This window comes from Dermacentor variabilis, chromosome 8 (assembly GCF_050947875.1).
Source record: "Dermacentor variabilis isolate Ectoservices chromosome 8, ASM5094787v1, whole genome shotgun sequence".
In the NCBI taxonomy this organism is placed as follows: domain Eukaryota; kingdom Metazoa; phylum Arthropoda; class Arachnida; order Ixodida; family Ixodidae; genus Dermacentor; species Dermacentor variabilis.
Window position 1 is genome coordinate 124,157,408 of NC_134575.1, and position 25,139 is coordinate 124,182,546.

The 25,139-nt window shown below is 48.4% G+C and overlaps 1 long non-coding RNA gene across 2 annotated transcripts in view; it reads right to left on the reverse strand.

Annotated features, from left to right (window-relative positions):
- Positions 1 to 221: 221 nt before the first annotated feature.
- The window catches only part of LOC142591260 (uncharacterized), a 70,970-nt gene continuing 46,052 nt past the window's right edge, over positions 222 to 25,139 (reverse strand). For both annotated transcript variants that reach the window (XR_012830420.1, XR_012830419.1), the window contains exon 4: positions 222 to 440. This is a non-coding gene — a long non-coding RNA (uncharacterized LOC142591260). The remainder of the gene's footprint in view (positions 441 to 25,139) is intronic.

A 25,139-nucleotide genomic window follows, 5' to 3' on the forward strand; every position in this document is an offset into this window, starting at 1 on the left:
AAAGGCTTGCATGTCCTCCTAATACCTTTAACGGAAGGATGATCCTGAAAACGGTCACAAAATACCTTATTTGTGTGGTAATAAAGAATTAGTGAAGGACATTGTGAATCATTGTAGTACTGACGCGCGTAATTGAAAGCACCTTTTTTCTTTGCAGTAGAGAAATCACTATGTTACAATTGCACCTTTTATTTCAAGAGATAAGGCCTCACACAAGCGTTATTGCAAGAGCTTTATTTTTTCACAAACAACGAATGATTGGTTGGTTATACGATCCCCAATGCAGCATTGGTCGACGCCGTCTACAAAGCATGGAAAACTACAAAGCTATATCAGCTTAACTGAAGCTGTTTCAAATCATTCATTTTTTCTGTTTTGGACAGCAATGAGGCCATTTCTCTCCGCTGCCATTTGAATAATATCCATCAGGAGGAGGACACCTGTGTAAAAAACATGAATGATCACACAACGTATAATATGTAATATGAACATCACCTATTCAAGTCAAAATAACTATATTCATGAAGATAGGGTAGTCGAGCAGGAGAATACTCTCTGCGTGAGAAGTACCTGCACGAATTTATCAATATAGGAAGTTTTCTAAAGACCGTTTCAGCGCTTCCCTTGGAGAAACCCTATGAATTCTAAATTTACGCTTGTTAATTATCAAGGCAAGCTTACTTAGTTTGATTTGTTAAGTAATGCGCGTATTTAAAGAAGCCACGTCAAATCTCTAACAAAATACATAGTTGAAGTTACTTACGTCCACTCTAGCGGGGAAACGCGCGTTGTCGCTGTCGAGGTGATAGCGGGTGCAGGCGCAGTGATTACAGTTGACTGTTATTTTATCACGGGCTGGCTGCTGTGGCAAGGACACCCTGAAACCTGTCCTTCAGATGCTGGAGCATTTTGCCACAACCCGCCTTCCGGGCGCAATGTTCATGTATAAATATAAATAAATATATTGTCACGAGCTCTGTCATAACCATGGCTGCCGCGCAGACAACCAGGTGTAAGAACGAAGAGAACGACGTTGGAAAAGTTGCCTCGGGGCCGTTGGAAACGCGCCTATCAGCCAGACTCATCTGATTGTGCTTGAAACACCTCGTGTGTAACATTTGGTGGAGCTGTGCGGGGTAACTCCCATGACCTACAACGGAGCCATCAACACAAGAACTACGCCGAAGCCGTCGCCTTGCCGGAATTTCGCCGTCGCGCTCAATCATGGCCACAGAGCAAAATACCCTCACCAGCAGTGCCTTGGCGAGCCCAGCCCCTATCCAGCACTACCGAGAGCCACGCACGTTCTCAGCGAAGGCAGAGGAAGATGTGGATGAGTGGCTAACCCATTACGAAGGGGTAAGCCAATACAATAACTGGAACGCTGCCAGTCAGCTTAGGAACGTTGTTTTCTTGGCCGGCACGGCGTTAGTATGGTATGACAACCATGCGGACATGCTAACTACATGAACACACTTCGTCGAGGAGATCAAGAAGTGTTTCGGTGACTCGGACACAAAGAAGAAACGTGCGGAATTTACATTAGCCCAGAGAGCTCAGGTACCCGGCGAGACTTGCACTGCCTATATCGAAGAAATTTTGAATCTGTGCCGAACCGTCAACCCTCAAATGACAGAGGAAGATAAAGTGGGGCACGTCATAAAAGGAATAGCGGAAGACACGTACAACTTCCTCATTGGTAAAGAGAATTTGAACACTCTATCAGAAATTATAGGGCACTGCCGTACGTTAGAGGCGCTGAAGACTCGCCGAATTACACCAAAGTTTGGACGGCTGGCCAATTTAACAACCGTAGCAAGTGTTGAGGTGAGTCCTCCGTACCCAGAGCTTTCGTCCGCCATCCACCAGATAGTCCGCGAGGAGCTTCAGGAGCATGGCGAACAGGCACATTATGCGGCGCCACGTTGCAGTTCCTCCGTTTTCCTAGACACTCCTTGGGAACCCCCTTCGGCTACTTGGAAGCACTCGGAGGATGTCGTGGACCTTAGCGGGTCCAGAGAGGAACCGCATTATGGTACGACCGAACCACCACGCAATGATTCGCCCCCTCAACATTTTGATGTACGCCAACGCAACTTTTGTCCACGAAGACTTGCCGCTACCTACGACTTTCAAGGGGAACAGCCTCGTTACCCTCAACTGATGTCTCCGGCAGAATACTTCAATCCGCATTCGGAAGTTCGCCTTTTGCCAGTTTGTTACTTCTGCGGCATGCCTGGCCATATAGCTAGGTACTGTAGCCGTCTCCGAGCACAAAACTACGAACCGTTAGCGCCGACTATGCGGTCTAGCGGTCGTACACTGCGCACTCAGTGGCCAGGAAACTCCACTTCAGAAAGCCACTTGCGAGAGGACAGATGCACCGTCCAGGAGACCTACTTTGCAGAAGAAAGAACCCGTAACCGCTACCGCTCTCCTGCCTCCGACCGTACTCTGACGCCAACACCAGCCTTCTGAGCTTCCCGATCACCATCCCCTCGGCCGCGATTCACGTCACCATCGCCTCGGCGTCGTTTCGTGTTGCCCCCGCCGAGAAACTAGCCAGCGCGGCCGATGGAGGTGAGGTCGCTGGAAAATGTGCGCTGCCGACTTAACCGGCCCCAACGATTTTCATGCTGTAGAATAAGGTTCATGTACTGATTGATGGGGTCTCCACAATGGCTTTAGTCGACACGGGAGCAACTGTCTCGGTGATGAGTGTGGTGTTTAAAGGCCTTCTGAGACGCAAGGTTGCGTTTTGTTGGGACCAGTGGGCAAGCTTCCCTGGAGTAAGTGGTGAATCATTATATCCGGTTGGTGTGTGTAACGTGGATGTGTCTTTGGGTGGGAAGGTTTTCAAATGAAAAATTGAAACGTTGAAAAATGAAAAATGAAAAAACGTTGCCAAATGAAAAATTTAAGAAAGACACTACAAACAAACTAAAGGATATTCAAACGAGCGTCACTGACATCAAAAGGAGACTCAGCGGTGTCGAAGAGCGACTAAAAGCAGTTGATAACTTGTGTCAAGGCGTCACCACCGTTAACTCAGTCGTTCAGGAATCGCAAGAGCAGCTGAAGACCATAGAAACTAAACAGTTGGAGCAGGCCAATCTGGTGTTGATGACCTAAATAACCGTATGCGCAGAAGTAATCTAATATTTAAGGGAATCCCAGAAGAACCAAAAGAAACATGGGTTGACACTGAAGGCATCATCAACCAGTTTGTGTTAACTAAGCTAGACTTCAATGCAGGCGAAATAGAGCGAGCCCACAGAATAGGTCGACCTAAAGAAGGTCACATCCGTCCAATTTTCGTAAAATTTTGAGTTTTAAAGACAAGAGCATCATTTTAAGAAATACTTCCAAATTGAAGGACCTACAGAAGCGACGCGTGTGGATTGAAGAAGATTTCTTGGCCCGAATGCAGCTCATCAGGAAAAAACTCAGGGATTTCGCACGCGAAGTACGTAAGCCTAACGAAAATATACTTTGGTCTACGATAAACTTCTTCTTGGAAGCAAATGTTACACCTTTGTTTCATCACCAAACAAAGTAACCTGTCTTTCAACGCGCAATGAAGCCGAAGTATGTCGGCTGAGTGAGCAACCTAATGTTGGCGCACGAGGGGACGAAACTAACCAGAATGATTGACACAGTCATGCTAATCAAGGTGATTCATTGTCACTCCTGGTGTGCAACTTTCCAAGCATGTTTCACAAACAAGACCAGCTATGTGCATTTATTGAGGCTTGTTCTGTAGATATTGTTCTTGGGACAGAAACTTGGCTTACACCCGATATTGGGGACAACGAGCTGTCGCTCTCTAGAAACTTTACTATATTTAGAAATGATAGGGTGGGCGCACGGGGAGGCGGTGTTGTAGCTGCCGTTAAATCTAATCTATGTGCTCGCGTTGTTGACACGCAGTCAAATATTGAAATTTTGTGGATTTCACTTCAGGTCTGTCCCTCTGTGACATCCGCAGTCGGGGTCTGTTACCGTCCGCCTGATTCTACTTCTGAATTCATCGAGAGTCTGAATCATTCCCTAACTTTAATCCAAGACAAGTATCCAACTTCGCCTATAATCCTTGCTGGCGTTTTCAACTACCCCACAATAAATTGGCAGACGTGTACACCCCTAGGTTGCGCAAGGAAGATCGAATGTAAAGAATTTCTCGATGTTCTCTGTTCATTTGATCTGCATCAAATAGTTTGCAAGCCAACACGTGGAAACACTATCCTAGATCTAGTCCTCACAACCGAACCGGAAAATATGCTTGTCCACGTCCTTGAATGTATTAGCGACCACAACGTCAACCACAAAGGTGAATACGTTTTACAACGTAGTAAACCAGAAAAAGTAAAGAAATCTATTTACGATTACTCCCGTGCAAATATCGACGCGATCCTTACAGAGCTGTCATATTTTTCTGTGTGGTTCTTGGAAACCATGGTTTATCGCAATACAAATGATAACTGGCTCGCTATCGAAAATAAGTTTACTGATCTGAAAGAAAAGCACGTTCCCAAAATTGGAATAACGTCATCAACACAGAGCACATGGTTCACGTCCCAAGTGAAGAGAGCAATAAATAAAAAGAAACGCCGTTACTTTAAAGCTAAGTTGTCCCACTCGTATGGTGATTGGCAGAAATACCGAGAACAATCAAATAAATGCAAAGCTGGAATTGAAGCATCTAAAGACAAGTTTTTTAACGGTGACATCGTCAGCATGTTAATGAACAATCCGAAAAAGTTTTGGAAAGTAATCATCCCTAAACACTCTTCTCAATCCACTATACCAGTCGTTAATAACGGTGTGCTACTCTCACCATCTGAAGCTGCGACTGAATTATACTCGTTTTTCAGATCTGTATTCACAAACGAAAATCCAATTCCACCTGACCTTACGTTTCCTTCCATTAACACATCTATGATTGATCTCATAATTCCACCAGAGGGAATAGAATCGGCCATCGATCGACTTTCAAATAACTCAGCGCCAGGTCCAGACGGCATCTGCACAAAGATGCTTAAAATGACTAAACGTGTAATATCTCCCGTATTAGCCGCCCTTTTCCAGCAATCAATAGATACAGGAATTGTACCAGATGACTGGAAGGTCGGTCGTATCACTCGCATTTACAAATCAGGTGACCGATCAGTGCCCTCAAACTATACACCTATATCCTTGACTAGTATTCCATGTAAATTATTTGAACATATCATATCTTCCGCAGTTACGAAATATTTATCTGAACATAACTTTTTTTCTAACAATCAGCACGGATTTCAGCAAAGACGCTCTTGTGAAACACAGCTTCTTGAACTTATAACTGATCTTCATCAAGCTGTTCACGATTCCATAAAAATCGGTGCCATATTTATTGACTTCAAGAAAGCATTCGATAAAGTTCCCCATTCTCTTCTGATGATGAAACTTAGCCGGCTTAACATACATGGTAAAATTGTTAATGGGATCTCAAGTTTTTTAACCAATCGCGACCAATTTGTTGCCGTAAATGATCACTTTTCCGCTTTAGCACAAGTTAAATCTGGCGTTCCTCAGGGATCCGTACTTGGCCCAATCTTATTCTTAATTAACATTAATGACATCAGTAACAACCTGACCTCAACAATTCGGTTGTTTGAAGATGACTGCATTCTTTACAGACAAGTTATCACCTCTGAAGACACTAATATTTTACAAGCCGACCTAAACAATATTTCACTTTGGTGCGACCAATGGCAAATGGAAATTAATGTTTCTGAAACAAAAACAATGACATTTACCAGAGCCAGTAACGTTCACATAAGTTCATATATTATGAACAGCATATGCATAGAGAATGTGTCTACATTAAGATATATGGGAGTCCATTTAACTTCTAACCTTACATGGAATGATCACATTGATGAAATAATTTCGAAATCAAATAAAACCCTTGGATTCATTAGGCGAAATTTGTATTTAGCAAATCAGTCAACTAAATTATTAGCTTACACAGCTCTAGTTCGCTCAAAGATTGAATACGCTTCCATAATATGGAATCCAAATCAGACTTACCTAATAAACAAGCTGGAATCTTTACAAAATAAAGCAGCACGTTTCATCACTAAAACATACTCTAGAACATCCAGCATCACGGCTATCAAAGAGTCCCTCCAATTACCGTCTCTAGAAACACGACGACTGTTAGCACTGCTTTCCCACTTCCACAGACTGTATCATACCCCGTCATCCTTTACAGCATCCCATATCAAACTCCCACAAAAAATTTTCACCCGCCTCGACCATCCCTTCAAAGTGCGTCCCATGTTTGCGCGTACGAATCTCCTGCGACAATCGCCGCTCTTTCTTGCTATTCATCACTGGAACAAACTGCCAAAAGAAATTGCTTCTATACGTGATCATGACTCATTTGTAAGTAATTTGAAGCGCAGTTTTACGCATGTTGGTTAAAAGCAGAATTTTATGCCTTTGACGCATTGTAAGTGTATCTACATGCTTTGTACACAGTGTTCTTTTTTTTTTCCATCTTGCATGCAATTCTCTTTCTTTTTTCTTTTTATCTTTTCTTGTTGTATTCGGTGATTTTTACCACGGCGTTCTATATTGCCTTTCCCCCCTAATTGTGTTTGAAATATCCTGTTGTTAACTCCCCCCCCCCCCTATGTAATGCGCGTAAGGGCCTTTGGGGTGTCTGAATAAAAAAAATAAGAAAATGCAGAGTTTACTGTTCTTCCTCGCTCCTCGCATGACGTGATTCTTGTGATTGACTTATTGCAATGTTGTGGTGCTAATGTTGACTGCCGGACGGGAGCACTCAGTGCCGACACCAGTGTTTCGCTTGGGCTCTTTGAAGGTGCAGCTTGCCCGGAGAGTGTGTTGTGCGTGTCTAATGATACAGCTGTCCCCGCCTTATCCGCGATGCGTGTTGCCGTCGCCTGTTCATCTCCGACTCCTATCTCGTTCGATGCTGCAGTGGAACCTGTACATCGGAACTGTCTCAAGAAAAATGTGCTCGTTACGCGCTGCGTGGTCTCAGTGACCAATGGATGCGCGGGGCTGTGGGCGCTAAACGGTTCCACTGAAGCGGCAGTGCTCCCTCAAGGCTTAAAGATTGCGACGTTTCAGAAAGACTCGCCCGTATCGCTGGCAGTACTTACAGAGTTACCCGATGGATGAGCAACCAGTGTCTCGAGCCCCGAGAGCTCGAACATACTTTCCATGATCGATAAATCACTCAATGATCAGGAGCGTCGAGTGTTGACGGCACTGCTTACGAAGCACACCTCGGTATTCCACTTTGTGCAGCACGATGACCCGCCATCGATTCCTGCGTCCAGAACTCGTAACCACATCAACACAGGAGCCGCCCAGCCAATCCGTCAAAAACCTTATCGTGTGTACCCGCCACAACGGAAGATAATCAGCGATCAAATACAAGAAATTCCATGCAAAGGCATCATTTGAGAATCATCTAATCCTTGGGCAGACCCCGTGATATCGGTGAAGAAGAAAGACGGTACGAGGTGGTTGTGCGTTGATTATCGTCGCCTAAACGCTGTTACTAAAAATATGCATATCCGCTCCCACGAATTGATGACGCCATCGACTGTCTCTTCGCGGCATCTTACTTTTCCTGTGTTCATTTACGGTCAGGTTACTGGCAAATTCCTATACACAAGGACGACAGAGAAAAGACAGCATTTGTAACGTCAGACGAATTATTTAAGTTTAACGTGATGCCTTTCGGGTTGTGTAACGCGCCCGCAACGTTCGAAAGGTTCATGGACACGATATTACGCGGCTTAAAATGGGAAGTTTGCATGTGCTACTTAGACGACGCTTTGATCTTCGGGCGAACGTTTAGTCAGCACAACAAACGTTTGGACTTGGTCTTGAACTACTTAGAGAAAGCGGGTATTGTGCTAAAAAATGACGTTTTGGGGCATGGCAAACTCTTGTGCTAGGACATCTGTAGCTAAAGAAGGCATCCGACCTGATCCACAAAAGACTGCGGCCGTAGAAGCATTTAAGGTACCCAACTCTGTCAAGCAGTTACGAAGTTTCTTGGGCTTGTGCTCCTACTTTCGCCGGCTCATTCCCTGGTTTGCTGACATGGTCCATCCCCTTACACGCCTTCTCCAAAAAGGCGTTTCCTTTGAGTGGACTGCAGACTGCGACTCATCGTTTCGCCAGCTCAAGTTCCTGTTGACGTCCCAACCAATTCTTCGCCACTTTGATCCTTCATCCCCAACTGAGATTCACACCGATGCCGGAGGCGTAGGCATCGGTGCTGTGCTAGTTCAGCGTGTTGGCAGCAGTCAGCACGTGATCTCGTACGCTAGCCAGTCCTTGAGCCGCTCCGAGTGCAACTACACAGTCACCGAACAAGAGTGTCTGGTGGTCATCTTCGCAGTGCAACGGTTTCCTTCGTACCTCTATGGGCACCCCTTCACTGTGATAACACATCATCATTCGCTATGCTGGCTTGTGAATCTGCGGGATCCCTCAGGACGACTAGCACGCCGGGCCCTCTGCCTACAGGAATACGACTTCGTTATTTGCTACAAAAATGGCCGGCGACATGCTGACGCTGATTGTCTCCCTCGGATGCCACTTCAAACAACTGAATGTGATGAGGACAACTTTGATCAATACATCGCTTTTGTGTCCCAGGAATTTCCGGATATGGGTACCGTCATATCCGAGCAGCACAAGGACGACAGCTCACAACCGCTCTTCGCGACAGCACAGGAGTCACCGGCAGGCAGTCGCTTTCGCCTACGTGATGGTGGCACGCTGTGTAAGAAGAGCTACTCGAGCACCGGTGCACGCTACCTTTCATTTGTCCCCAAGAACCTTCGCAATCATGTATTATACGCCATGCACTTATACGCCATGTATACGCCATGTATTATGCACTTATACGCCATGTATTATACGCCATGCACGCCAACTTCCGATCATCTTGGTTCCACACATACACTTTACGAGGCTCAAGAACGTTTTTACTGGCCTAAGATGCGGAAGGATATCGAACGGTACTTCACCAGCTGCTCTCAATGCCAGCGCTACAAGCGTCCACCACAAGCGCCACACGGCCTGCTTCAACCAGTTCCCCCTTCTAGCATCCACTTTGAGCAAGTTGGTATAGATCTTGTGGGCCCTTCCCGTGATCCTCCAAGGGCAATCGTTGGGTTATCGTTGGCGTAGATCATCTTACCCGCTATTGTGAGACCGCCGCGTTGCCATCGGCCACAACTACAGAATCAGCGATCAGCGTTTTATTTTATTTTATTGTCACGGCTGCCATCTTCTTGCTGGCTCCCGTTATACTCCGACATGGACCTCCTCGCGTAGTAATCAGCGATCTTGGGCGACATCTTACTGCGGGCGTAGTTGAAGAAACCCTTCGTCTGTGTTCATGTAGCTTCCGCCATTCTACGCCCTACCATCCACAATCTAATAATTTCGTCGAGCGCACGAACAGAACGCTTTCCAACATGCTGTCCATGTATGTCGATTCAGCACCCAAGAATTGGGACAGTATGTTGCCTTTCGTTACCTATGCCTTCAATACTGCGAGACACGAGACTACTGGTTACTCACCATTTTTCCTTCTTTATGCTCGTCCGCCGCGCTCCACCCTCGACACCATATTTCCCTACTTCGCTCATGACAACGAATCAGTAGATGAGATTCTCTGTCGAGCAGAAGAAGCGCGACGCCTCGCTAGGCTACGCACCGTGGCATCGCAGGGCCGGTCCAAGACATTTGGCCGCGGTGACAGCCAGTAGGCGCCGCACTAATTAAAGTGGTTGTTGTACTGCAGATAACCTAGCACTCACAGCAAGGAGCTGCTAGGCACGAGGGTTATTTCACTGGAAGCTTGAAAGCGGCGAAGCATTGGGAGCAGCCCTGCAGCTACCCACTGCGCCATTAGCCCCGGAGACTTGCCGCGACAAACCGCTAGGTGCAAGGTGCACTTCACCGAGAGTTCACGCAAGGCAACGCATCGGCATCACCCGGAAGCTACCCACAGTGCATCAGCAAGAATACAAAAGAAAGCGCTCGACATTCAGCGTAACATTTGGCAGCGGTGACAGCCAGTAGGCGCCGGACTAATCAGAGTGGTTGTTGCACTGCAGGTTGGTGCTGTTTTTTTTTGTCTGCTGCAGACGCGTTTTATTTTATTTTATTTGTCACCGCTGCCACCTTGCTGTGTCATTTTGTTTATTGAAGTTCTTTTTGCACATTTTGCACTTTCTACACTTGGTAATGTCGGAGAAGGAGCGGGATGCGTGCTCTGACTTGCGCGAACTACGTTCTGAGATGAGACAAATGAAAAAGGGACTTGAATTCATAGAAAATCAATTTTAAACGATGAAGCAAAAATTTATGGAAGGGCGCACCGAGAGAGAAAGCTTAAGCAAGGAAAATGACTGGCTAAAGACTAAATGCAGTCAAAATGAGTCGATCATTGTAGAGTTGCAGAAGCGAGTTGTTCAGGGTGGGCAGTACTCTCGCAGATCGAACGTGGAAATAAAAAGGCTCGTTGAGAAGAAAAATGAAAACAACATTGATCTTGCAGGCCAGATTGGTGGTGTCGTTGGCGAATCCATTTCTGCTGGTGATATAGAAGAGACAGGGCAAAACGAACTTTATAGACAGGGCAAAACGAACGTTATTGTTCAGTTCAAAAGCAAGCAGAAACGGGACTATGTCGTCGAGAAAGCTCGCAAGAGCCGCATTCGGAATCGTGACGTGGGAATCTCCAGTGAAGCTCAAATATTCGTGAATGAACATTACTGTCCGACACTGAAGCGTCTGCTTGCACAGGCAACTGCAAAAAAACGGGAGAATCAGTGGCAGTTTGTGTGGACTAAGAATGGGAAGATTTTTGCGCGCAAGACCTAGTCCAGTCAAGTGGTGCGCATTGAAACAGATTCTGACCTCCTCAAGATTGCCTAGGGTGCTTATGCGTATAATCTGTATCACGTTTTCTTATACACTCGATGCTGTATCAATAGTTTTGTCTGCCATGTGAACTTAACTTTCCGGCGCAGTCGCAGGGCATTTTCACTGTCCTTAGCCTGAATGTACGTTCCGTCGCCACTAAGCTCGATGAGTTAACCACATTCTTTAATGAATTCAACTTCCTGTTCGACGCGATAATGTTGACTGAAACGTGGTATCATGAAGGAAGCGACATTTTGAATATCATTCACTACAATCACTATTTTGTCAATCGAAGTGGCCGCCGTGGTGGCAGAGTGGCAATGCACGTAAAAAAACATTTTCTGCGGCATAATCCCGGAATTTACGTGCATTACAGCTGAATATGAAGTGTTTTGCATAAAGAGCAATATCAACATGTACGTGGCGTTTTACCGCCCACCGCCTGGTGATATGAGTGTATTCCTGGAATTTATTGAGGAAATGTTAGAATACTCAACATTTCATCAGTATAACACTCTAATATGGGACGACTTTAACATAAACCTTCTCAAGGATAATTTGACCTCCCGGGAATTCATTAACAAACCTTACGCTTGTGGCTACAATAACGTCATTACTACGTCAACAAGAGTAACGACAACTTGCCAGTTCATACTAGACTTGTTTATCGCCAGCATAGACACAGATGTAAGCGCAGCTGGTACGGTATGCGCCGGCGTAAGTGACCACTGTCCTGTCTTTATTGCTTTTCCTAAAACTACTGAAAATGAAATAACTTGCTAGGATATCGTTAAACATAGATGTATGTCTAGCAAAAATATGACCTCATTCCGCATGCGTACGCTGAGGGAAGATTGGTCTTCTGTTTACGATAAGCTAGACCCAAATGAGAGCTATCGTGAATTCTTATCTATATTCACTAGTCATTACAACACATCTTTTCCTTACGATAGCACCAAAGCTAACAGAAAAAGAAGAGAACCTTGGGTAGGCCGCAAGCACATCAAAATGATCAAGAAAAAAGTCGCCTTGTTAAGAAGGTTTTGCGCGCACGTGATAGTAAGGAATTTGAGGCCTTTAAAACTTACAGAAACAAACTAACTGCCGCGCTGAAAAAGGCAAAGGCCTCCTACTATAATGACATGTTTTTTGACAGCTGTCGACGGCGCCGAAACTCAGTTTGGAAAGCCGTCAATCAGGCACTGAACCGCAAGCGGGTCAGAATACTTTAACGGAAATAACCACTAGCGGGAACAAACTTTCCGCTGTGCATTTAGACGAGCACTTCAGTGAGCATTTCGCTAATGCGGTGCAACCACTGGGAAGCATTGCTAATACTCACATTACTTACCATAATACTGATACAATTTTTCTCGCACATACAGATGAAGCAGAAATAGTATGCACATTTCTTTCTCTAAAAAACAGTAAAGTCTGTCGATTTCGATGGATTTCAGGTAGAGGCGATTCAGCACGTTATCAACCTCCTTGCTCCTTGTCTAGCCTACATGTTTAATGTAGACTTTCAGTTTGGCTGTTTCCCAAATGTCATGAAAATCTCAAAAGTTTGCGTTGTATTTGAAACTGGAGATATTAATGATGCTAATAATTACCGACCAATTTCTATAATTCCTGTATTCTCCAAGGGATTAGAGAAGATAATATTCTGCCGCGTAAATAGCTTCTTTAACAAACACAATATAGTTTCGGAGTATCAGCATGGTTTTCAACGTGGTAAATCTACACAGACTGCACTGTTAGCTCAAAAAGAACTGCCAATTAATACCATCGAAGAAAAAAAGCTTGCTCTGGGCGTTTTCATTGACTATAGCAAAGCCTTCGATACCCTAACCATTACATTTTACTCGGGAAATTAAGTGCTTATGGGGTACATTGTGTAGCTAATTCATTGTTTAGTTCGTATCTGTCTGAGAGAAAACAATGCGTCTCAATTGCTGTTTTTCATCTTCTGAAACCATTTCTTGTGGTGTGCCTCAAGGAAGAATTTTAGAACCAATGCTCTTCAATATCTACATAAATGATATTGTTAAGATTGTGGTGAAGAGGAAGACGAAGAAGGCGCTCTTGTGTCGGCTGTGCGCATGATCAGCGTTCATCTACTGCCAGTGCTACTAGACTGTGCCTAGTGCCTCGTAATAAATCATCTTATTACATTTGGTGGAAAGTGCTGCACTCCCCGACCTCACCCTGGAACTTCGCAGCCGAACTTTAACATCTGCTCTAGCCGCTACTATGAACGACGCTCCCAACAATCCGCTTGGCGCATCTGCCGCTCCTGTCATGTGCGGCGTCGTGCAACGGCAGCGGGACCCTCCTGTTTTTAGCGGCTCAGGTGAGACTGACGTAGAAGATTGGCTCTCTACCTACGAGCGCGTCAGTGAACACAACAAGTGGGATGACCCGACGAAGCTCTGTAGCGTCATCTTCTATCTTGCTGACGTTGCGAACCTCTGGTTCCACAATCACGAACGGGAGCTGCAAACCTGGTCCGCTTTCAAAACTGCATTCGCGGAAGTCTTCTGTCGCCCAGCCTTGCGAAAACTCCGTGCTGAACAACGCCTCCGCCAGCGCGCTTAACAGCCCGGCGAGACTTATACTAGTTACATCGTTGATATTTGCGCCCGCGTCGATTCCACCATGACTGAAGAAGACAAGGTGAAGCACATCCTCAAGGGCATCGAGGACGACGCATTTCAAATGCTCCTGGCGCGGAACCCTACTTCTGTCGCAGCTGTCGTCACTCTTTGCCAGAGCTTCGATGAGCTGCGTCGACAAAGGGTCCTTGCGCGCAGTGCTCTCGCACCTGGCGACTCTCTCTCGGGCCTCACGCTTCGCTCAAACACCACGCCAGCAGCATCGCTCTCTGTTGAGATAAAGGATTTCATTCGTGAGGAGGTGGCGCGCCAATTGTCTATGCTGCCTCTCAACGATGGACCTCCCCTGCCTGACACATCTCTGGCTGCTCCCATTAGGAGGGCCATTCGCGAGGAACTTGCTGGGTCTTTACCTTTCGCCCAACCCTGCCCTCCCGTGGCTGCACCTCTGACTTATGCCGAAGTCGCTGCGCGACCTGCGCCGCCGACGTTCTCGTTTCCGGCGCCAATGCGACTTCCAGCAGCACCTCCTCCCGCGTCGCCTCCCGTTCCATCTCGACGCCTAGTTAAGACCTCTTGGCGCACACGCGACAACCGACCCATATGCTTCGCTTGGGGTGTCGCCGGCCACGTTGCGCGCTTCTGCCATCGTCGTATGCCAGCTGCTAACGCTACTGTCGCGCCACCTGGATATGCCTATTCCCACGATACCGCCGGGCATGCGATGCTTCCCGACCACGAGTTTTCGCCGCCTCCTCGACGCCCTGTCGGCACCCATCGTTCGCCATCGCCTCGTCGTCGCTCACTTTCCCCCTTACGTCGCCGCCAGTCACCTAGCGAGGGAAACTAGTTGCTGCAGTTCCGCAGGCACGAACTGCAAGCTTCGCGACTTCTACAAGGCCCGCACAGTCGCCACGCAATTTATTGGACGTTTTAGTCGAAGGAACCGCCGCAATTGCGCTTATTGATACTGGGGCTGCAGTTTCTGTTATCGACGAAAAGCTTTGTCGCAGCCTCCATAAGGTCACAACGCCGTTGTCTGGTATGCTTCTAAGCACCGCGACTGCGCAGCATATAGCCCCGGTCGCTCAATGTACTGCAAGGGTCCTCATCGAAGGCATTGTCTACGTTGTTGTATTTCTCGTGTTGTCATCATGTTCCCATGACATTATACTCGGCTGGGACTTCTTGTCTCACCATCGTGCCATCATCGACTGCGCCCGGGCCGAAGTAGCGCTTTTCCCGCTTGCCGATGCCCCGCTGCCTGACCCTTCTGAACAAAAAGCCTCCAAGCTCACTATTGTGTCCGATACGGACATACCGCCCGACATGTGTGTGCTTGTGCCCGTCTCTTGCTCTACCGCGCCAGACGCTACAGTACTTTTTACACCGTCGCCGATTTTTCTACGTCGCAAGGCCCTACCTCTCCCATTTGCCGTCCTCACCACTGTGTCTGGATTATCCTCCATGCTTGTGTGTAACCCGTCTCACTACTATGTGTCGTTACTGCGCGGCGAATCACTCGGTCGTGTTCAGCCCCTTGACGCGTTTCACATTCTCGATGTTTCCGACGACACGGCCTGTTACGAACTCGACGCCCTCACTTCTACTGTGCTGTGCACATCATCATCATCATTGTCGTCGTCGCCGTCAAACGTTCTTGAATTTGTCGTAGACGCCGATCTGCCGCCTCCATATCGCCAGCAAGTCTTCGCGCTTCTTCAGAATTTTCGCTCGTCGTTTGACTGTGACCAACCATCTCTGGGGCGTACGGCAACCGTCACTCACAGCGTACACACTGGTTCCCATCCTCCGTTACGCCAACTACCATACCGCGTGTCGGCAGCCGAGCGGAAGATCATTAACGAGCAGGTCGACGACATGCTGCACCGTGGCGTCATTCGCCCTTCCCACAGTCCTTGGGCGTCTCCTGTAGTATTAGTACGCAAGAAGGACGGGTCAATACGCTTCTGTGTGGATTACCGTCGACTCAATAAGATCACTCGTAAAGATGTCTATCCGCTGCCTCGGATAGATGACGCCCTCGACTCCTTGCAAGGCGCAGAGTACTCTAATCTTTGGATCTTCGCTCTGGCTATTGGCAAGTGCCGATGGCAGATGATGACTGTGAGAAGACAGCTTTCATCACGCCCGATGGCTTGTACGAATTTACCGTAATGCCATTCGGGCTATGCGACGCGCCCGCTACTTTCGAGCGTATGATGGACACCATCCTTCGCAACTACAAGTGGAAAACATGTCTGTGCTACCTTGATGATATCGTGGTGTTTTCACCAGATTTCCCGACGCACCTCGTTCGCTTGCGTGAGATACTCACCTGCCTCACCTCTGCGGGCCTCCAACTTAACATCAAAAAGTGCCGTTTCGCTGCTCGCCAGTTAACAATATTGGGTCACGTTGTATCGAAGGACGGCGTGCTTCCTGACCCAGCCAAGCTTCGCGCGGTAGCAGAGTTTCCGACGCCCACTACTCTTAAGGCGCTCCGCAGCTTCATAGGGCTCTGCTCTTACTTTCGGTGTTTTGTGCGCAATTTCGCGACTATCATCGCACCACTGACCAATTTGCTTACCGCTTCCAACGGCATCTCCGCGTGGTCAACTTCCTGTGACGAAGCCTTCCAGAAACTACGTCGCCTACTTACTTCGCCACCGATTCTTCGACACTACGATCCCACAGCGCCTACAGAGGTACATACGGACGCCAGCGGTATCGGACTTCGTGCAGTCCTCGCACAACGAAAAGACGGCTATGACGAGTACGTCGTCGCGTATGCGAGCCGAACTTTAAAGAAGGCAGAAGCCAACTACTCAGTAACCGAAAAGGAGTGCTTGGCCATTATTTGGGCGCTCGTCAAATGTCGTCCATACCTATATGGTCGCCCTTTTGCCATTGTCACCGACCACCATTCACTTTGCTGGCTGTCCTCGTTGAAGGATCCTTCAGGTCGCCTAGGGCGATGGGCACTCCGCTTACAAGAATATGACATCCGCGTTGTCTACCGATCGGGCAGAAAGCACTCTGACGCCGATGCGCTTTCCCGATCGCCGCTACCTTGTGATGTGGCTTCAGTGTCTCCGCTCTTCGCATCCATGTCAGCCTTCAACGTCGCTGATATGCCGGACGAGCAGCGTAAGGATCCCCTGCATTCAACTATGCTGTATTTCCTCCACGACCCATCCGCCACACCCCCTTCTCGAACACTTCGTCGCCAAGCCGCTCACTTTACTGTCCGCGACAACGTTCTTTACCGCAGAAATTATTTGCCTGATGGTCGCAAATGGCTCCTGGTGATACCACGACACATGCGTTCTGACATATGCGCTTATTTTCACGCTGCTCCTCATAATGGTCACGCCGGTGTTCTGAAAACGTATACTCGGCTAAGGCAGCGTTTCTACTGGCACGGCATGTATCACTTCGTGCGCCAGTACGTACGCGCTTGCACGGCGTGCCAACGGCGTAAAATTCCACAGCACCCTTCTGGTGAGCTACAGCCGCTGCCCTGCCCGGCTCGGCCCTTCGATCGCGTCGGCATAGACCTATACGGGCCACTTCCCTGCAGTTCCTCGGGTAACTGATGGATAATTGTAGGTGTCGACCACTTGACGCGCTACGCCGAGACTGCCGCACTCCCTGCAGCCTCTGCGCGCGAAGTTGCGTTCTTCATCTTGCGGAACTTCGTTCTTCGACATGGCGCACCACGCGAACTGCTCAGCGACAGGGGACGTGTCTTCTTGTCCGAAGTCATCCAAGCCCTTCTCGCTGCATGTAGCATCGTTCACCGCAAGTCTACAGCCTACCACCCGCAAACGAATGGCTTGACAGAGAGGTTCAACCGCACACTCGGTGACATGTTGACTATGTACGTCGCCTCGGATCACAGTAACTGGGACACTGTTTTGCCGTTCGTCACGTATGCCTATAATACGGCCACACAAGCTACCACTGGCTTTTCACCTTTTTTTCTGCTGTATGGATGAGAGCCCTCGTGTATTTGGACACAATGCTCCCATACCGACCCGATGCTTCCGAATGCACGCCTGTGTCTGAAGCCGCCAAATACGCCGAGGACTGTAGGCAGCTCGCGCGAACCCTTACGACCGCTGCTCAAGGTCGTCAAAAGCTGTGGCGTGACAGTGACGCGCTTACACCACTTTTCCCGACTGGTTCCCTTGTTTGGTTGTGGGTCCCGCCTCACAGCCCTGGCCTTTCGACCAAACTCCTTGCACGCTATGATGGCCCCTACCGCGTCATAGACCGTAGCTCCGCTGTCACCTATGTTGTAGAACCTGTGACACCTTCACCCGACCATAGGCATCGCGGGCGTGACACGGTTCATGTCAACCGACTTAAGCCGTACTATGACCCCCTCATCCTACCTACGCCGTAAGTCGCCAGGATGGCTCCTCTTCTCTCCCGGGGGCCATTGTGGAGAAGAGGAAGACGAAGAAGGCGCTCTTGTGTTGGCTGTGCGCATGATCAGCGTTCATCTACTGCCAGTGCTACTAGACTGTGCCTAGTGCCTCGTAATAAATCATCTTATTACAAGATAAACAATGACGCCTCATTCGTGCTCTATGCGGATGAAACTAGTATTTTTGTTTCTGGACAAGATCCAACTGGAATTGTTCACAGAACTGGAAGTGTACTTTCAGATGTGTTGAAATTGTCCACTGCTATTGGCCTGCGAATAAATGCGAAAAAAACAAAACATGTCTTTTTCAGATCCCGAGGCACTGAAGTCAGCACAACCGCCATGGTTGCTCAGTGGCTATGGTGTTGGGCTTCTGAGCACGAGGTCGCGGGATCGAATCCCGGCCGCGGCGGCCGCATTCGAAGGAGGCAAAAACACCCGTGTACTTAGATTTTGGTGGACGTTAAAGAACCCCAGGTGGTCGAAATTTCCGGAGTCTTCCTCTACGGCGTGCCTCATAATCAGAAAGTGGTCTTGGCACATTAAACCCCATAATTACATTTTTTGAAGTCAACATGAAGCAATCATTAACGCTTGAGGGAATACCCATCGAAATAGTGGAGAAACATAAACTTCTGGGCGTGACCTTTTCTGCTCATATGACATGGACGTATCATATTCAATCACTGACTAAATCGTTATCGTGTGCTGCTGGTGTTCTGTCACGATGTAGGCACTTTCTTCCAGAAAAAGCTACACTTCAGATTTATCATGCTCTGTTTTCTTCCCATATAAATTACTGCCTGTTAGTCTGGGGCCCCCACCACGACCCTTAGCAACATAAATACAATTCACCTATTGCAGAAAAGAGCACTTCGGTATATTGCAAACGTCCCGCGCAATAGCTCTACAGTTACATTGTTTACCAGCTATAAGATATTCATTGTGAAACGCATGTTCGATTTTCGTTTAATGTATGCTTACTTCTTCCCAAACGAACAATTCAAAGTGTTTATTAAAGATTTATCTAATATAAGCATGCATTGCACTGATTCACGCACCCGCAGCGCCGACAAGTCCCTTGTTACTCGTTCCCGCACGACCTACTTTTTGCAGTCTCTTGGATTCACACTGCCGTCCCTACTTAATAAATATGAAGAGAACGACGCCAACTTTTCTACGTTTACATAAAAAGAAATGCGTGAATTTTTTCTAACTCTTGTCTAATGTCTTTTATACTGCCCGAACATGATGAAATATGTTTCATTACTCTTTGTAACACGTTTATTTTCGTCATCTTATCATGTGTCCACGTGAACATTGAACATTTCAACTATAACGCACAACTGTTCTGGAGTGTACTTATATATTGACTTTATTTGTTCTATTTTCCGTTGTTGTATTTGCACAACCTCTGCTTAATTTTTAGACTGCATTTTTTTACTTCATTACGGTAAATTTGTTTTTGAACGTATGAATCGTAATACCGCTGTCGTGTACGTAGCCTCTAGGTATTTTCAAGTGGTGTTACTGCCGCGTTTCGCCTAGGGGACACCCAGCTGTCATTGGAAATAAAGATTTGATTGATTGACTGATTGATTGACTAACTGATTGATTGATTGATTGATTGATTGATTGATTGATTGATTGATTGATTGATTGATACGCTATGACGAGCGTCACCACCACGTTTACTTCGATCCTGGTGACCTTGTATGGCTCTGGACGCCGTTGCGGAAGCGTGGCTTGTGCCAGAAGTGTCTCGCCCACTGCGTCGGCCCCTACGTTAATCTGGAGCGCCTCAGTGAAGTAAACTGTTGCATTGCGCGTCTCACGAGCAGTGGACGACGCTCGGCTAAGGCTGAAGTGACCCACGTCGAGCGTCTGAGGCGTTACAATGCACCAGATGACTGACTCACCCTGCGGGCTTCGTCTGCCAGCGGGGAAGTGTCACTAGCTCTGTCATAACCACGGCTGCCACGCAGACAACCAGGTGTAAGAGAGAAGGGAGCGACGTTGGCCAAGCTGCCTCGGGACCGTTGGAAACGCGGCTACCAACCGGATTCATCTGATTCTGCGTGAAACACGTCTTGTGTAACAATATATATATATATATATATATATATATATATATATATATATATATATACATTGTCACGTGGTGGTGACGTTGAAAAACACAGTAGCAAATACTGTGACAGACAAAACTAATTTTATAGGCCGAACCTGTGCCCACAAAAACAGGGTACACTTATAGCGGAACGATAGCGGCGAACACGGTCGGCGATCGTCAAAAATCTGATCGGCGGGTCAGCTGCGTCGGCTTTTATACAGCAGTCGTCGAATGTTCCAGACTAATCGTGCAGGCCCGCGTGCCTTCCACAAAGTTCTACACCATTCTCGTCACGCGATGAAATCAGATACACAAGGTTCGGCGACGACAGACAGCCGGGTAGAAGCATCGATAACTTTCCAGAAAATTCGGATACATGCCGGCGCTTCCCGCGCTGTGCGAATACATTTCTTAGGCGGCAAAACGTGGTCGCCCGATAAAGATTAGTAAACGTGTCAATACCCCCCTCTTAAAAAGCATCGACCCGATGCTGCATACAAACGGAAGTAATAAAGAAAAACACCCGTAGCAAAGAAAACAACAAAATAAGGAAGTTCGTCAACGTCCGTAAAACGGTTTCAGACGCAACACGTGCACCACTTCAGATCGTGCGCGGCGCCCCTGTGCATGCGAAATTCCGTCTGGCACGGCCTCATAGTCCAGTGCGCCAATACGTCGAATGACCTTGTAGGGTCCGAAATAGTGGCGCAACAGTTTCTCACTGAGTCCTCGTCGGCGTATCGGGGTCCACACCCAAACACGGTCGCCGGGCTGGTACTCGACGAAGCGTCGTCGGAGGTTGTAGTGTCGGCTGTCGGTCCTCTGCTGGTTCTTGATCCGCAGGTGGGCGAGCTGTCGGGCTTCTTCGGTGCGCTGGAGATAGCTAGCGACGTCAACATTCTCTTCGTCAGTTACGTGCGGCAGCATGGCGTCAAGCGTCGTCGTCGGGTTCCTGCCGTAAACCAGCTTGAACGGCGTGATCTCTGTTGTTTCTTGCACCGCCGTGTTGTAAGCGAATATCACGTACGGCAGGACGGCATCCCAGGTCTTGTGTTCGACGTCGACGTGCATTGCTAGCATGTCGGCGAGGGTCTTATTTAGCTGCTCCGTAAGACTATTCGTCTGCGGGTGGTAGGCCGTTGTCCTCCTGTGCCTTGTCTGACTGTATTTCAGAATGGCTTGGGTGAGCTCCGCTGTAAAGGCCGTTCCCCTGTCGGTGATGAGGACTTCTCGGGCGCCATGTCGCAGCAGGATGTTTTCGACAAAGAATTTCGCCGCTTCGGCTGCGCTACCTTTCGGCAGTGCTTTTATTTCAGCGAAGCGGGTGAGGTAGTCCGTCGCCCCGACGATCCACTTATTTCCGGTTATTGACGTCGGAAAGGGTCCCAGCAAGTCCATACCGATCTGCTGGAATGGTCAGCAAGGAGGCTCGATTGGCTGTAGTAATCCGGCTGGCCTTGTCGGCGGTGTCCTGCGTCGCTGACAGTCTCGGCATGTTCTGACATAACGGGCGACGTCGGCGGTCAGGCGCGGCCAATAATACTTTTCTTGTATCCTCGGTAGTGTCCGGGAAAATCCGAGGTGTCCAGCGGTCGGATCGTCATGTAGGGCATGCAATACTCCTGGACGAAGTCCGGGCGGGACAACAAGGTAATTGGCGCGGACTGGTGAGAAGTTCTTCTTCACGAGTAGATTGTTTTGAAGCGTGAAGGAAGATAATCCGCGCTTAAGTGCTCTGGGGACAACGTCGGTGTGCCCTTCCAAATATCCGACGAGGCCTTTTAGCTCCGGGTCTGGCCGCTGCTGTTCAGCGAAGTCTTCCGCGCTTATAATTCCAAGGAAGGCGTCGTCATTCTCGTCATCTTGCGGCGGCGGGACAATGGGTGCGCGTGATAGGCAATCGGCGTCGGAGTGTTTTCGTCCGGACTTGTAGGTTACAGTGATGTCGCATTCTTCTAGTCTGAGGCTCCACCGCGCCAGTCGTCCTGAAGGATCCTTTATATTCGCTAGCCAACACAACGCGTGATGGTCACTGACGACTTTGAATGACCTGCCATAAAGATAAGGGCGAAATTTAGCTGTAGCCCAAACGATGGCGAGGCATTCCTTTTCGGTCGTAGAATAGTTGCCTTCGGCTTTTGACAGCGACCGCCTAGCGTAAGCTATCACCTGTTCGACTCCGTTTCTTCTCTGGACTAGAACGGCACCGAGGCCTAGGCTACTGGCGTCAGTATGCATTTCTGTATCGGCGTACTCGTCGAAGTGCGCAAGTACCGGCGGCGACTGCATGCGTCGTTTGACATCTTCAAATGCGTCGGCCTGCGGCGTTTCCCACTTGAAGTCAACATCACATTTAGTTAGACGTGTCAAAGGCTCGGCGATGCGTGAAAAGTTCTTGACAAAGCGCCTGTAGTAGGCACACATCCCAAGGAATCTACGCGCTGCCTTCTTGTTGATGGTTTGTGGAACTGTGCGATGGCAGCTGTCTTTTGCGGGTCTGGGCGGACACCTGATTTGCTGATTACGTGGCCTAGGAACAGAAACTGATCGTAAGCGAAGCGGCATTTTTCCGGCTTCAGAGTAAGCCCTGACGACTTGATGGCCTCTAGTACTTTCGCAAGCCGCCTGAGGTGATCGTCGAAATTTCCAGCGAAGATGACGACGTCATCCAAATAAACGAGACAGGTCTGCCACTTCAATCCTGCTAACACCGTGTCCATGACGCGCTGGAACGTTGCAGGCGCCGAGCACAGTCGGAATGGCATAACCTTCAACTCGTAGAGGCCGTCTTTCGCGATCTCTTTCGTCGACTTCTATTTGCCAATAGCCAGACTTGAGGTCCATCGACGAAAAGTATTTAGCGTTGCAGAGCCGGTCCAATGCGTCGTCTATTAAAATTATGGGGTTTTACGTGCCAAAACCACTTTCTGATTGAGGCACGCCGTAGTGGAGGACTCCGGAAATTTCAACCACCTGGGGTTCTTTAACGTGCACTTAAATCTAAGTACACGGGTGTTTTCGCATTTCGCTCCCCATCGAAATGCGGCCGCCGTGGCCGGGATTTGATCCCGCGACCTCGTGCTCAGCAGCCCAACACCATAGCCACTGAGCACCCACGGCGGGCACGCGTCGTCTATTCGTGGGAGGGGGTATACTTCCTTCTTCGTGATCTTGTTCAGACGAGAATAATCGACACAGAAACGTAGGGTTCCGTCCTTTTTTCTTTACCAGGACAACAGGGGATGCCCACAGGCTTTTCGAAGGCTGGATGATGTCGCGCAGCATTTCGTCGACTTGTTCTCTTATAGCTTCACGTTCTCGCGGCGAAACTCGGTAAGGGCTCTGGCGGAGTGGTCGAGCGCACTCCTCGGTGATTATGCGATGCTTGGTGACTGGTGTTTGTCGAATCCTCGATGACGTCCAAAAGCAGCCTTTGTATCGTCAGAGCAGATTTCTGAGCTGCTGTTGCCTAATCACGGGGAGACTTGCTATAATGTCGTAGTCTGGTTCGGGAAGCATCGTCGTCGGGGTAGATGAGGTGGAATCCGAGAGGACAAACGCATTACTGGTTTCCAGAATTTCCTCGATGTACGCGATCGTCGTGCCCTTGTTGATGTGCTTGAACTCTTGACTGAAGTTTGTCAGCAACACTGCAGTTTTCCCTCCATGCGGTCGAGCGATCCCTCTTGCGACACAAATTTCACGGTCTAGCAGTAGACCTTGGTCGCCTTCGATGACGCCTTCTACGGCAGCGGGTGTTTCGGTGCCGACCGAAACAACAATGCTCGAGCGAGGCGGGATGCTCATTTGATCTTCGAGAACACTCACGGCGTGGTGACTGCGAAAGCTCTCCGGCGGTATCGCTTCATCTTCCGATAGCGTTATCGATGTTGACTTCAGGTCTATGATTGCGCCGTGATGGTTCAGTAAGGGAGTGCAGCGGTGGCGTAGAGGTAGAACACCCGCCTCGCGTGCAAGAGGTCCGTGGTTCGAATCCCGGTGCCGGCAATTTTCCACCGGATTTAAAAAAAAATCCGCGTGTTGATAAAATTGCACAAACAGGCCTGGAGTGTGGCCTGATCCCGGTAACCAGAACCGGTAACGCACTCCCTCACCAGAGCAGGATTGGCCACCCTGGTGCAGTACTTGGCCACAACCTCCTATGAACACAACAATCAAATCCCGGCCCTCAGTCCCCAGCAGCTGCGAAGCAACTGACCACGGCGGCGGTCAGACCCGCGACGCTGCAGAGGGTGCTAAGAATCACAGGCTCCGGACAGGCCGCCATTGGAATATGAACCTGGCAACGTTTAACGCTAGAACGTTATCTAGTGAGGCAAGTCTAGCAGTGCCTTTGGAGGAATTAGAGGGCAGTAAATGGGATATAATAGGGCTCAGTGAAGTTAGGAGGCCAAAAGAAGCATATACAGTGCTAAATGGCGGGCACGTCCTGTGCTACCGGGGCTTAGCGGAGAGAAGAGAACTAGGAGTCGGATTCCTGGTTAATAAGAATATAGCTGGTAACATACAGGAATTCTATAGCATTAACGAGAGGGTGGCAGGTCTTGTTTTGAAACTTAATAAGAGGTACAAAATGAAGATTGTACAGGTCTACGCCCCTACATCCAGTCATGATGACCAGGAAGTCGAAAGCTTCTATGAAGACGTGGAATCGGCGATGGGCAGAGTGAAAATTAAATACGCTATACTAATGGCCGACTTTAATGCCAAGGTAGGCAAGAAGCAGGCTGGAGACAAGGCAGTGGGTGAATGTGGCATAGGCACTAGGAATAGCAGGGGAGAGTTATTAGTAGAGTTTGCGGAACAGAATAATATGAGGATAATGAATACCTTCTTCCGCAAGCGGGATAGCCGAAAGTGGACGTGGAGGAGCCCGAACGGCGAGACTAGAAATGAAATAGACTTCATACTCTGCGCTAACCCTGGCATCATACAAGATGTGGACGTGCTCGGCAAGGTGCGCTGCAGTGACCACAGGATG